The 14,072-nt window shown below is 36.5% G+C and overlaps 1 protein-coding gene and 1 pseudogene across 4 annotated transcripts in view; one reads left to right on the forward strand and one right to left on the reverse strand.

Annotated features, from left to right (window-relative positions):
* ADD3 (adducin 3) overlaps positions 1 to 14,072 on the forward strand; it is a 124,210-nt gene that overhangs the window by 16,899 nt on the left and 93,239 nt on the right. The window lies entirely within an intron of this gene.
* Positions 1,961 to 3,502, reverse strand: LOC114908511 (annotated as a pseudogene).

Genomic DNA, 14,072 nt, shown 5'->3' on the forward strand with positions numbered 1-14,072 from the left:
TAAAACTAGAAATTAGGTAGATTCAGCAAATCTTGAATGTATCTTTTCCTTACTATACATAAAAGACTTTAGAAATGTGACTATTTCATAATCTTCTTTAATTTTTACTGCTTGTCAGCTATTACTCAATTTTCCAATCTTTGGATATGTTTTCATTTGTGCATTTGGAAATGGTTGAATAGTCATCATTTTGGCAAAAGAATAGTATTTTTGTTTCCAAATGAAACTGCCTCCCTGTGCTGTGCTTTTGTGTTTCATTTTAAACTTTTGTGTAGTGGAATAATAAAAAAGAGCTGAAGGTAGTATTGGGCATTGCAATATTAAGTATTGTACGCTGTCATTACAGGAAGTCATTGTGCCATCTTGAAGTTTCCCCTTTATTACATTTAGTGGTTTATCTTGTAAATTCTAAAGTGACACATGGTAAGCACCTGTAAGAAACAATTAGAAATGTCAAAAGAAGTACGTGCAAAGTCATTTGTTTTTTTCTGTGTAAATTTAGTGGAGAATCCAATCCAATAAGACTTTTTTGCACATTTGTTTAATGAAACAACTAATATAAGATTTGGCTCCTCTGATGTTTCTCATCGCTTATTTACAGGCATGATTGGCCATTTTTGTTTGTTTGTAATTCCCTTTAATAAAACATGTGCAAAGAGGGTGTTTTATTAGGACACAGTGATTTTATAAATGGCTGAAAGAAAATACCAGATTTGACAGAACTGACTTCTAAAATATCACAGTATAAAACTTGCTTTCGTGCTTAAAAATTCTAAGTATTAAGTAATGTTTAAAATAACCTATTCAAAAGCAACTCAATAAAATTAAAAAATATTTTATAGACATTACAATATAATGAAAGTTTAAAAATCAGAAACAAGAGCACTCGCTGATTTTTTTTTAAAGCAAGAATGATTTTATTAACTTGATTTCTAAGGTAAACTTACTATTTGAGTCACATTTTTACAAAATCAATTTCATTTTAAAATATCTGAAATTAACTTTTGAGTATGAAATATGAGGACATGAAACAAAATCCAAAAGGCACAAAAGAGTATAAAGTGAAAGTAAGTTGTCACTCCATCCCTGAACTACTACACTTTCTTTCTTCCTTGTATATTATTCTAGAGATATTTTTCATTCTTTATTTTTAAAATCCTGAATCAAGGCTTTGCCTGCCTACACCTGGTGGATGAATTGCTGCAAAAGAAATAAATAATAGCTGTAGGCTCAAAACAACCTGGCGAAATAGCCAGCCCTGTTCTTCTCATAAGTGTGGTTTCTCGATTCATTGTCTCTTTTTATTAAAGAGTGTGCTTTCCTAGCTTCCCCTCCACTTAAGGCAAAGGTATGGAAAGCGGGAGGTGGTAATTGTAATCATCTTTCACTCATATTTTACCCTAGGCAATGACAAGTAACTTTTATGGAATGATATGTGCTAACAAAGCAAATTCCAGCTGAGAAGTGCTCCCATGCAAAAACATTCTCTAGTACCTAAGGAAAAGAATGGTCAGCCTTTCCCATCTTTGTGCATCTACCCTGTTATGCCAGCTAGACTGGACTGCTTCTAAAACTTTACTTTTAGTTTTTTAGTACTTGGCATTATTTTGTTGACTCTGCCTTTGGCTGTCCACCAAGTCATAAGATTTTCTCCCAAGCCTTGGGATTACCTGACTCTAAACTTTCTGATACTGGACTTGGTTTCTTTTCGTCTTTAGATGGTATTTAATAGAATGTCATTCCTATGCAGATACTGTAAATAATAGTTTCATATTTGTGCTGTGTGTGGAAGGGTCCTTTTAAAAAGTTTTCCAATGTATTTTTAAATTTTTGTACTGGTTATCTTTTATTGGTCATTGTTCTCAATTAGGGTATGAAAAGATTCAGCAGTGATCAGGTTCCTCAAGGAGGAGTTTCAGGCAAAGGTCATGGTCAGTGTGTCCTCTGCGGTGGGCCTTCTTCAGTGGTATTTGCAGAGTTGCTCATGTTTGAGTTCCTTCTAAGAAAGGCAGTAGTTGAAAAGCACCTAAGCTGCCAGTACTGTAGAAACCCCAGCAGTGTTAACTTTCTTCACGTTGACATACCTGTTGTCATACCACTGGTAACCTCTTTGGAACACTCCAGCAATGCCCTTAGGGGCAAAATCCTGCCTCAGCATCCAACTTGGCAGCTCCCCTATTTTAACATCCATGAGTTTCTTTTTCACTGGTGCAACTGATGCCATCTTTTTTTTTTTTTTTCTTGCGGTACACGGGCCTCTCACTGTTGTGGCCTCTCCCGTTGTGGAGCACAGGCTCAGCGGCCATGGCTCACGGGCCTAGCCGCTCTGCGGCATGTGGGATCTTCCCGGACCAGGGCACGAACCCGTGTCCCCTGCATCGGCAGGCGGCCTCTCAACCACTGCGCCACCAGGGAAGCCCCTGATGCCATCCTGGCATCCTGGGTGTCTGCCAATACTTTTTATTGTGCTAAAATACACATAATATAAAATTTACCATTTTAACCATTTTTAAGTGTACAGTTCAGTGTATTAAATACTTTCATAATGTTGGGTAAACATCACCAACATCAATTTCCAGAACTCTTTTCGTCTTGTAACACTGAAATTTTATACCCATTCAACAATAACTTCCCATTCCCCCTCCTATATTCCTAGATCAGAAAAATTAAGATCAAGATTTTGGGTGGTACAAAATCTGTTATTCCTGTTCCTAATCAAGATTGTAATTTGAAACCCTCTATACAGGTCTGTATTATGCAGCAAAGATTATGATTGACATTCAAGACCCAGGAATTGAGACAAGGGACACAGAACCTACGGCCTTTGATACATATTTCAAAGTGAAGAATTTAGCTGCATTATAATTGGAAGAGACCTCACCCTTCAGCTGTGCCAATTATATGTTGGTGGATGGGAGAGAGGTGATAATTATGGGAGAGGCAGGGATCAGCAAACTGGTGCTAGCTGACCTCTGCCCCCATGACCCAATAAAAAGGAATTTTCCCCAGTAATAGAAATTGGGGTTCCACAGGTTTGCAGGTTTCATTGGATGCTAAAATTCTGCCTTTGTTGAATCATTCAGACTTTCTATTATGAGCAGAAGTGGGAATTCTCTGTAAACTTTATCATTTGGAGAGGCAAAATTTGGGAGAGTAAAGAGGAGGATGAAATCTAGACTCATAGAATTTTGGAAATCCTCACCTCATTTTTATGGGCGAAGGACTTCGTTTGATTGAGTGAAATGACATGTTCAGAGTGGCTGATGTAGACTCACAACTGTGATTCCTGACTCTCAGTCTAGTGCTTCTTCTACTTTATTACATTACCAGCCATCTTAACCCATTCATGCAATTCTGGGGTGAGGGAGTTCACCAGAATTCCACTTGACCTTCCTTAGAGCAGGGTTTAGGCAGGATGGGAGACCTTTATCTCTTAGGGATTTGAAGCTGCTTTTCAAGAAATAGTTGGTACCTTTCTTTGTTTTAATCTTTCATTGAATTAGGGATTGTATTGTAAAGAAGTTTTTCTTCTAAAAATCTGGACCATGTCGTGAACTTTCCTGTTATCTTGACAAAAAGCTATGCTGATCTTCTATATATTGTTCCAGTTTAAGCATACTCACCACTGAAGCAAGTCATGTACATGGTAAGTGTTACTGACATGTTTAGGAACATTATATTGAAAATTCAAACTAGATGTATTTGGCTGCCTTGATTTTTTTTTTTTTCTTTCTTTCTGGAAAAGAACATATTTAAATGAGAAACAGTTCCACCCTCTGAAGAAAAGAAAAAGTTTTAGGTCATTTGTTTCAGTAAAATAGATGATAGAATTTATGGCCCCAATTTTCCATTATTTTCAACTAAGTGTCCCATTACATAAGGCACATCAAAGGAAGAAATTGGTCATAGAAATGTTAATGTTTTAGTATAATTTTGTGATTAAACTCAGTTATCAAATAAGATTTTTAGCCATCATATGTTGCATCATACCAAGGACTTTGAATGGAATCTATCATATTTTTTTTTCAGTGTTTTGCTATAGCATTTGGTTTCATGACAACAGTTTCAGTAGGCAGTGTTCAAGATAACCTGGTCTTTTCAAAATATTTACTACATATGGCCTTATGTAATACATCCTTCTCAGGAACTGAAAAGACTCATTATTATGGTGGGTGTGTAAATGAAATATAATTGCTTTTGATTTTACTATGGGTATAAAAGATGTGTTTTGCTCTGATTTTAAACCAATGTTAATAGGAGTAGGTACAAGGTCAGAGTACTTACTGGAGAACTTTGAGTTCAGTTTTTAAGCTGATTTAAACTACTTGGAGGCTAGCTGTGTTTCATGATGACAGTATTTGTATTTAAAATCTTATAGGTCAATTTTATGAAAACCATGTCATATTTCTTTTAAGTTAATTATTGATTTTTTAAAAGCTTCTATTGGTGTTTCTCCCTGAGATTTTGGTCTATAGAGAATAAAATGTCTTTTAAATAGATGCTTCAATTACCTGAAATTCCTTGGGTCCTTTAATGGAAGAGAACCAAATGATTAAGCACACAAGGGAGTTTCAGGGATGTATTGGAAGCAATGACTTCTACGTGGGTGCTAAAGTCAGCGCACTTTGACTCCAGTATCTTCTTTGGTCTAGTGTACTTACAATCAACATTCAGAGGGAAAACTGTAATATTTTGCACAAGTCTTAAGCAATAAAGATAAATGTATTTACGAATGTATATGAAACCAGAAGTTGGAATGATGGCTTTTAGATTTTGGAGGAACATAAGTGAGAAGGCCACATGTTTGGCTGGTTACTGTAAGAATTGACATTTATTTACCATTTATGATCAGAGTAATTAATTATGGGTTTCTCCAAAGTGTTTTGATAACCCACTACATTTTCTTTTAAGAGGTTTAGTCATAAGGGTTTGGGCCTTCTGTTCAGGGATGGTTTTTGTACACAGTTTTATTTGAAGTCTCATATGAAGGCCCTAGACTACTGCTGTCCCCTTCCCCAAAATACAAGTGTAATTTAAAATTTTCTAGTAGCCATGTTGAAAAAAAAAGAAACGTGAATTTTATTGAACACAATTTAAAAATATCCAACATGTAATCAATATTAATGAAGTGTTGATTCATTGAAATATTGATTCAGTGAAAGATTAATGAAATATTTTGCTCTTTTTTTAATATACCAAGTCTTTGAAATCCTGTACATATTTTACATTTTAGTACATCTCAGTTCATACTGGCTGCATTTCAAGTACTCAGTGGTCACATGTGGCTGGTGGCTACCAAATCGGACAGCACAGCTCTAGAACATCTTTCTCTTTTGTCCCACATCAGTGTTGAGGATTCTTCCACTAGAAATTTATTTTTGGGGGACTACAGTCTTGCCATCTATCTCTATCTATGCTCTTCTATAATTGAGTGGAAAATGAAAAACTCCATAGAGGAAAAAACAATTCTCAATCATATTTGTTTTAACAATTTTTCGCCTTTACAGAAACTAGTGCTGCTGAAGAAATGCCAGTATTACTGAATGAGAACTTTAGAGGGCAGCTTCAGTTGGTGTGCGTAGGTGAAGAGAGCTGGGGTAGAAAAGGAAGAGTCAGCACTGGGTTGTGGAAATAGGACAGATCTCACTTTGAATCCTGCTGGGCTTGAGCAAGTTACTTCACTTCTCTGAGCCTTTTTACTTTATTCATGTGTAAAATTGGGATAAAATTACCTATCTCTTGAGTTGCTATGAAGATTAAATAAGATGATGTATGTGAAGTATGTCCTATGTATCTGGTACCTATGAGGTGCTCAATAAGTTTGTGTTGAGTAAATGATTGTTGCTTGCTTATGTCCCTCACTCCCAAATCCCTGCTTGTGATAGGAATAAGGAAGGAGGTAGGTATGCCTAAAAGTCGAAATAAAGAAACCTATCCTGTTTTCTAAACTGATTGGGATTCAATGTTTGTCCAGAACAAACTAGCCCCTAAGCATTGTGTTTAATTGAGATTTAAATTCAGGACCATTATCTGAAAGGTTCACAAAGTAATGATGTGAAATAGTTCATACTCGACATTGTTGAAATAGAAATGAATTTTGTCAATTTTATTTCAGTATACTTATTTCAATAATCAGTAAAAATAGAACCTGCAAATGTTTCTAAAATTTGTTTCAATTATTTAGGAGAAAAATCTCAATTATTAAAGATACCTCTTTATCTTTTTACCACAAGGGATTTTGCAATTTGGAATTTATGTTTTGCATCTACTTCAGAAGGCTTGTCTTCAGAGTGATAGTATACTGATGATTGTAAACTTGTGTAGTAATTGGAACTGAGGAAAACTTTTCTAAATGGAAGCAAAGCTGCCACTTGGTGACTGAGCTTTATGTTACAATGCAAGTGACCTTTTCTTCTTGCTCAGGCATTAACATCAATTTGTATTTTTAGATAGAACGGGGACTTTCTGTGTCATTAGCTGTATAGCATGTTCTGAATCTATTTAGGAGGGAGTTTTCAATCATACATATATTTCTGATTTGCTATGCATTTTGAGAAATTTATAATTCACTGAAATGTGGGAAAGCGTGGAGTGTTCTGAACAGATGATTAGATTAGATATGAACTTTTCAAAGCTTTGTGTGCACCCAACGTGTAGCCCACATCTGTGGTAATGTTCTTGGAAATCGGTCACATTTGAAGATTCAGTTCTTTGCCAATATCATCTGGTTGCACTTTGCATTACAGACTTTGAAAGTAGTTTTTGAATTGCAAAAGAGCAAACCACATGACACATTTTCTTACCTGACTGAAAGTTGTTTACAGTTATAGGTGAACTTTAACAAACAAGGTAACTAAAGGCATAATTGTCCAAATGCATGGATTGTTATCACTGACACCTGAGATAGAGGATTCTTATAGTTACCAGCTTTTCAAGTTGTCCAGACTTTTTCATTATTCTAATGACCCCTGACAGAGGTCTTATTTACTAAAAGTTCTTTAAGGTTTGTGGAATTTTGAAGGCACTGGCCTGGTTGGAATACACTGTGCTGATTGGCAATCATGAAATGGTGTTAATTGACGTGATTGGCATTCCTTTACCAATTTCTTACAGCTCCCTACAGGTGTTAGTAGTTACATTCTTGTGTAGATCTTTGTCATAACTGATTGTGTGAGCTTTTGATATAATAATAGAAATCTAGGGCTAGGCAACCTAGAGAAGGTTTGTGCCATGTATTAAGTGGTATGAATCTAGGCTAACCTGTGAACTAGGCAAAATATGTGCTTGGTTTCCTTAAGATTCCCTTCTCAGCACCCCCTGTTTTTGCTTTCTTTTGCTTTCTTTTGCTTTCTTCCTCTTGACTTTCCAGGTGGCTAACCTGTATCAGATAATCTCTGTTGAAATGTTAGTTAATTAGTTCACTGCTTTTCCTGAGATGTTTACATTTTAAAAGTGAGATCTTTTAATAACAAGGCTTTCAAGGTCCCTAGTGGGATAGTGAGTAACAAGTATTGGGGTAGATTCTGTGGACTGGGCCCAGGCTTGGTGTCAGGATTGTAGGGCCCCACTGTCCAATACAGCAAGCACTAGCTGTGTGTAGCTACTGACCACCTGAAATGTGGCTAGAATTAATTGAGATGTACTGTTAAGTGTAAAATACACACTAGATTTCTAAGACTTAGTACAAGAAAAAGACTGTAAAATAACTCAATTTTTAATATTTATTACATGTTGAAATGATATTTTGATATATTGGGTTACATAAAATATATTATTAAAATTAATTTACCCTGTTTCTTTTTACGTTTTTAATGTGACTACTAGAAAATTTAAAAGCAGTTATGGGGACTTCCCTGGTGGCGCAGTGGTTAAGAATCTGCCTGCCCATGCAGGGGACAAGGGTTTGAACCCTGGTCTGGGAAGATCCCACATGCCATGGAGCAACTAAGCCCGTGCACCACAACTACTGAGCCCGTGCGCCACAACTACTGAGCCCGCATGCCACAACTACTGAAGCCCGCACACCTAGAGCCCATGCTCCACAACAAGAGAAGCCACCGCAGTGAGAAGCGTGCACACTGCAACGAAGAGTAGCCCCCACTCGCTGCAACTAGAGAAAGCCCACGTGCAGCAACAAAGACCCAACACAGCCAAAATAAATAAGTATATAAATTTATTTTAAAAAATAAATAGATAAAATAAAAGCAGTTATGGCTCACATTTTATTTCTATTGGACAATGCTATTATAAGGACAAGAAAGTTTATGTTGTGTTCTTACTGTTGGGAGCTTGCAGAGGTTCAGGGAAATGCTCCCTCAGGATGCCTTAGCTACAGCTATTCCAGCTGACTTGGCTGGACCACTTTGTATTACAGTGCTGTTTTGAGAGCTGTTGCCTACAAGCAGCCACTGTCTCTCCTTGTTCTCTAACTCTCCCAATTCATGAAGTATGTATGTATGTATTTATTTATTTTCATGAGGAATTAAAAAAAAAATTACTCTGCCCACAACCTCTAATGGTTGTTATCTCCGGACTAGCTTCTTCTTGAAGGTAGGTGATTAAAAAGATTAATTTATAGCTACTATTTATTGGGCACTGGCCATGTACCAGACACTGTGCTAGGTACTTTACATAAAATCTTGAATCCTAACATCACTTCTTCAAGATTGATAATTATAAATGACAAAAGAGATTCAGATACATTGTGACTTTGCCCTGGGTCAGCTAGTGGCAGCTATGTGGCAAAATCAGGATCCCATCCCAAATCTCTCTGATTCCAGAGCCATTGTTCTTTCTGCTTTATTATGCTCTACTCATGTTTTCCATTAACTATGTGTGTACTTTAGTCTGAAACAGAGTGCTCTCTATAAAGGGGTCTCTTGCCAAATGGTGTTGACTGATCTTTAAGTTGATTTCCTTTGTCTTGGTGAATGACTTCAGTGCTCCTCACTCCAGGTCACTTTCCTCCCCTGTCTAGTACCTAGTGAGTGGCCCAGACATTAATGGAGAGACTTAAGCTTATTGACAGCCTGTTGAGCAGGACAGATAATCTAAAAGCCTCTTGTGAAAGAGCATCCCTTCTAAAGTCAATCAACAAAGAATGTTTCAGATGTCTTCAGGAAGAGATACAAGAAGAGAACTCTGAATGCCAGGAATATCAAATCTTAGACTTCAGAGACTGGCCATATAAGGAAGGGGCTTTTTATAGACAAAGGGGGTGAAGTAAAATAATGGGATAGAATAAGCGTATTGAGCTGGATAAGTCTTGTATAATCCTAGGCCATCGTTTAATGGCTGTGTCCTTGACATTGTTGCATTAAGAATGAGAGCAAGGGAAATAGTCCATGTGTTGGCATGCTTGTCTATAAATTAGAGTAGATATAGTCATAACTCATGAGTGCTCTGGAAGGCTGGATGCTGCATTTACTCTGCTGCCTTCACTTAGGATCAAGCAAGTGGTATTGACTTTGAAAATAAAAATAAGGGGAGAAAAGGAAGATCGAAGAGGTTCAAGGAGTGAAACTAGACTGGAGGTGGGCCACAGAGAGGTTTGGGCAAATTCAAAAATGCAAAGCCCTTTTATACATGTACACACATTATATTGATAATACTAAAAGCTGTGTAAACTGTAAAATACTGTTATTTCAGGAAAGGAACTGTGATATACTAGAAAGAAAACATTTCTAACTAGGTGGTGTAGATTCAATTTTCCCAGCTCTACCATCCCTAACTGTGTAACCCTAGGAAATTATAGAATCTGAGATACTCATTGTCTTTCTACCTCTCCGACTTTCCTTCATGGTTTAATAAGATTGTGATGAGTTTGAAAACGCTTTGGGTATGCTCATGTGCTGTATGCATGTTTTTAGTGTTTTTATACTGTTATTTACTCTTCATCTGAAGTGTTGCTTACCTGTGAAACTTCATTGAGAGGAGAAAATGGGTACCCAAGAACACACACGATTAAGGGAAGTTAGAGTTAAACGGCCAACAAGTAGGACTAATTTGGCTCACATCCCTAGGCTTTATAAAAGGGACAGTGGCAGCCTTGTGGGTGAAGGGAATGTGGACCTAATTGCTTATTTAATTCACTCATCCTTTTAACCCCTTTTAAAACTTGACTTTTGTAGGTCGATTATATAATGCATGAGTGTGAAAGCACACACGATGTTTCTCTTTAAGTGAAAAGCGCTATTCCATGACTATTTTAAAAAAGATTTTGATATATTCATAGTAATAAACCTGGTTTGCATTTCTTTGAGGCTCATGGTCTTCAACTTCTGACCAAGTTAGTAAAGGGTTGCTATAACTACCAGATGGCAGTCTTTCTTAATCCAGTGTTAGACACCAACAGACTTACACAGAATGAATGTAAGCAGAATTGAAGCACAGAATTTGAAGTATTATTTAAACTGATTATCTTGTAAATTTAGCATAAAGAGGATAAGTTGTATATATTCATCTTACCATGCAATTGTTTGGTTCTCAGGGCAATCCCGGAATGCATCTTTAGTTTGTATTCCATGTAAAATGCTGGCTACAGGGATATTTTGCCAAATGCCAGTTTGAAATTTACTTGGGATCCATCCAGCTGGCAGATCAGTTGTGCTAATCAGATGAGCCCATTTCTGGGGAATGGAATTTCATAGCAGGAGCAGTATTCTTGAAGTATAGTTATTTTTTAAATAAATTAAATTTTAATTTTAAAATTCTCATGTGCTGTATTGAAATGTATGTAGTATAAACATTGTAATATATGTAGTGCAGATACTTCATGCATTTTTATAAGTAATAAACAGCAGGAACAGTAGGTTCATTGTATTGTATTCATTTGTTTTTAATTTCTATTTTGAGTTCCTGGGATCATAACTTGCTTCCCCTTAATCTCTATGAACAAGAAAGATACTGAAGTGCAGATGGGTTAAACCTAGTAAAGGTAGGCAACTCACTTTCTGTGTAGAATTAGCTTTAAACTAATACTCTGTTTAAGGTGAGGTGGTAGATAGGCTTAGTGAAAGACAACTTGGCACAAATGAAAAAGAATTCAAACAACATACATGGGGATTAGACCTGAAGAACTAATATGACTCCTTTTTATCCTCAAAGTTAACCTGTATAAGTGTTAATATACACTTTCATGTTCACATTAGAAACCTCATGCCCCAGAGTAGCATTTCCCACAGTATGTTCTGTAGATCATTAGTTCTAAAAGATTTCCCAGGAAAAATAGTTCCAAATATGTTTGGGAAACTATTTTCTGCACTCTTTCTCTTAAAGGCTCATAATGAATATTAGCATAGCAAAGACTGAGAAGTATTGCTAAGTACTGGGTTGACCTTAAAAAAAAAAAAAAAAAACCTCAGTGTATCGGGAATTAAATATGTCACATAGACCAGGGAAATCAATCAGTCTCTCTAATAAAATGTATTAATATCCCATGGAACTCTTGTTTCTTAGAATATACTGGGGGGAAATAATGCCCTTAAGTAGTAATGTGTTAGCAGATCTCAGAGCTTATTTTTGTGATTACTCTTTTTTTAAAAAAATCACAATTAAAATTATATTTGGCAGTTATAGATATCTTAGCCTGGGGGATAGAATGCTTGTGTTTAAAACTTTTGTTTTAAAATTATAAGACAACTTTACATAGAAATTTTATAATTTTACATAGAAATGTTCATTTCTATGAGGTATGTCTTTACATTGATATTCATATCTTTTGGGGGCATTTTGATGTTTTTTGTAAATGTAATTTTTCTTATACCTTAAAATTTACATTTACTTTTGATAGGCCAGATAATTTCTTTAGCAAGCTATTTTCTAATTATATATTGTTTCAAGAATAAAATAAAATGTAATTGTTTTAAATTCAACTCTCAGGTAAAGAGACATTTTAGTAGCAATTAAACTAGTCTGTAATTGTTTTTACCTGAACTGGAAGGAAAATCAAAGATTTCAGTAACCCAAGATACTGCTATGAAATTTGTTCTATGAAATGAGGTTTTGAGACTGTCAACTTAGACAATGACACTCTACAGATGAACAAATTACTTATCTATATCAAAGCCTCCTATTTATATTCTCTAACCTGAATATGCATCATGGATTTTAAGCATTTCTTGCTTTTCATGAATTCCTTAAAAATGACATCTGAGAATTTTTTAAAATGTTACAGCTAAATATGGATTTTGAATCATCCCCAGGTTGGAAAACTGGAAAGTTGTGTCGTATTGTGAGTAATAAAAAATACTAAATATATTCAAGCTTAGTGTGAGCCAGTGCATACATTAAGTTAAACCAAAAAAGCTTAACCAGCCATGTTTCAGGTTTTGGGATATGTAATGTATAAATATAACCTCCTACAAGAAAAGAAATAGCTGGGCTTCCCTGGTGGCGCAGTGGTTGAGAGTCCGCCTGCCGATGCAGGGGACGCGGGTTCGTGCCCCGGTCCGGGAAGATCCCACTTGCCGCGGAGCGGCTGGGTCCGTGAGCCATGGCCGCTGAGCCTGCGCGTCCGGAGCCTGTGCTCCGCAGCGGGAGAGGCCACAACAGTGAGAGGCCCGTGTACAGCAAGAAAAAAAAAAAAAAGAAAGAAATAGCTGTCTTACCCATTAACCACCAAACTAAACCATATTTTATTTTCAGTTGTATTTGGAAGACCATGTTTCTGTTAGCTTTGGCTTGCCATTTGCTGAATAACTAAAAATGGCATGTTTAAAACTAAGTAGTATTTAATGACTAGACCATCAAACCCCAAATGGAATTGAGGGAGAGATTCTTTTACTGAAATATAAAAATTTTTTTCCCTTTAGTGTTATGTTAGACAGTACAAGATCCTTAAACTTGCTCTCTTATGGATGATAAAGTAAATATCTTATCCACACAGTTTCCTTTCATCCATAGGATTGCTTAGTGAGGAAGCCTAAAGATTATAGTGATAACTAACTCCACCAGAAAGGAGCTGCTCAGCAACAGAAACAGGATCAAAAATTTTACCGCCAAGTTAGATGAGCTGACGAAAGAGAAACTGCATGTGTGGAACTAACTTTCCCAGTTACCTGTAGAGGGACCGGCTCTCTTACTGCCAGTGATAGTGTGAAGCCTTTTAGACTGGTGGTTCTCAGACATCAGCCTGCATCAGAAGCAGCCGGTGGGCTTGTTAAGCCATAGATTGCTGGACTGCACCCCACACTTCCTGGTTCAGCAGTTTGGAGTAAGGCCCAATAATTTGAATTTCTAATAAATTTTCAGGTGATGTTGCTGTTCGGAGACCAAATTTGAGAACCACTGTTTTTTTCCTAGACTAGGAAATCTTTCTGAATCTTCTCTTTTCCTTTCGTTCCTTTTCCTCCCTCATGCCACCCGCTGTCCCCAACAAAGCCAGCTGTCTTCTGTTATGGAACTGTTCCAGAAGCCCTCTTTTCTTATTAGCTTTTTTTTACATTGGTTTCCTTTATGTTTTTTAACCATCTACAGTGAGACAGCATTGTACAGTGGAGTCAATTTATAACTGTACAATGTTTTTACCAGTCTTGGAATTCTTTATACTTTCTCCAAGCCTTGATATTTCTCATGTAAACATCCCCTTTCATAGTTTAGAAAACACATCTTCCTTTTAAAGTTTAAAGTCTTGTTGCATTTTTGGGGAGAGGTGGTGGATGTGTTTATTACCTGGACAGTGGTGTTGGTAAAATGAGTATATACATACATCCAAATTCATCTAATTGTACTCATTAATTATGTTCAATTTTTTTTTTCACATCTTTATTGGAGTACCTATCTTTCTTTGAGGGGGAAAAAAATATCACCATTGGAAGCCACATTGTTTTTTCACATCTTTATTGGAATATAATTGCTTTTACAATGCTGTGTTAGTTTCTGCTTTACAACAGAGTGAGTCAGCTATACATATACATATATCCCCATATCTCCTCCCTCTTGCATCTCCCTCCCACCCTCCCCTCTAGGTGGTCACAAAGCACCAAGCTGATCTCCCTGTGCTATGCGGCTGATTCCCACTAGCTATCTATTTTACATTTGGCAGTGTATTTATGTCCATGCCACTCTCTCAC

This window comes from Monodon monoceros, unplaced genomic scaffold (assembly GCF_005190385.1).
Source record: "Monodon monoceros isolate NGI ecotype Baffin Bay Population unplaced genomic scaffold, NGI_Narwhal_1 Super_Scaffold_4, whole genome shotgun sequence".
Lineage (NCBI taxonomy): Eukaryota > Metazoa > Chordata > Mammalia > Artiodactyla > Monodontidae > Monodon > Monodon monoceros.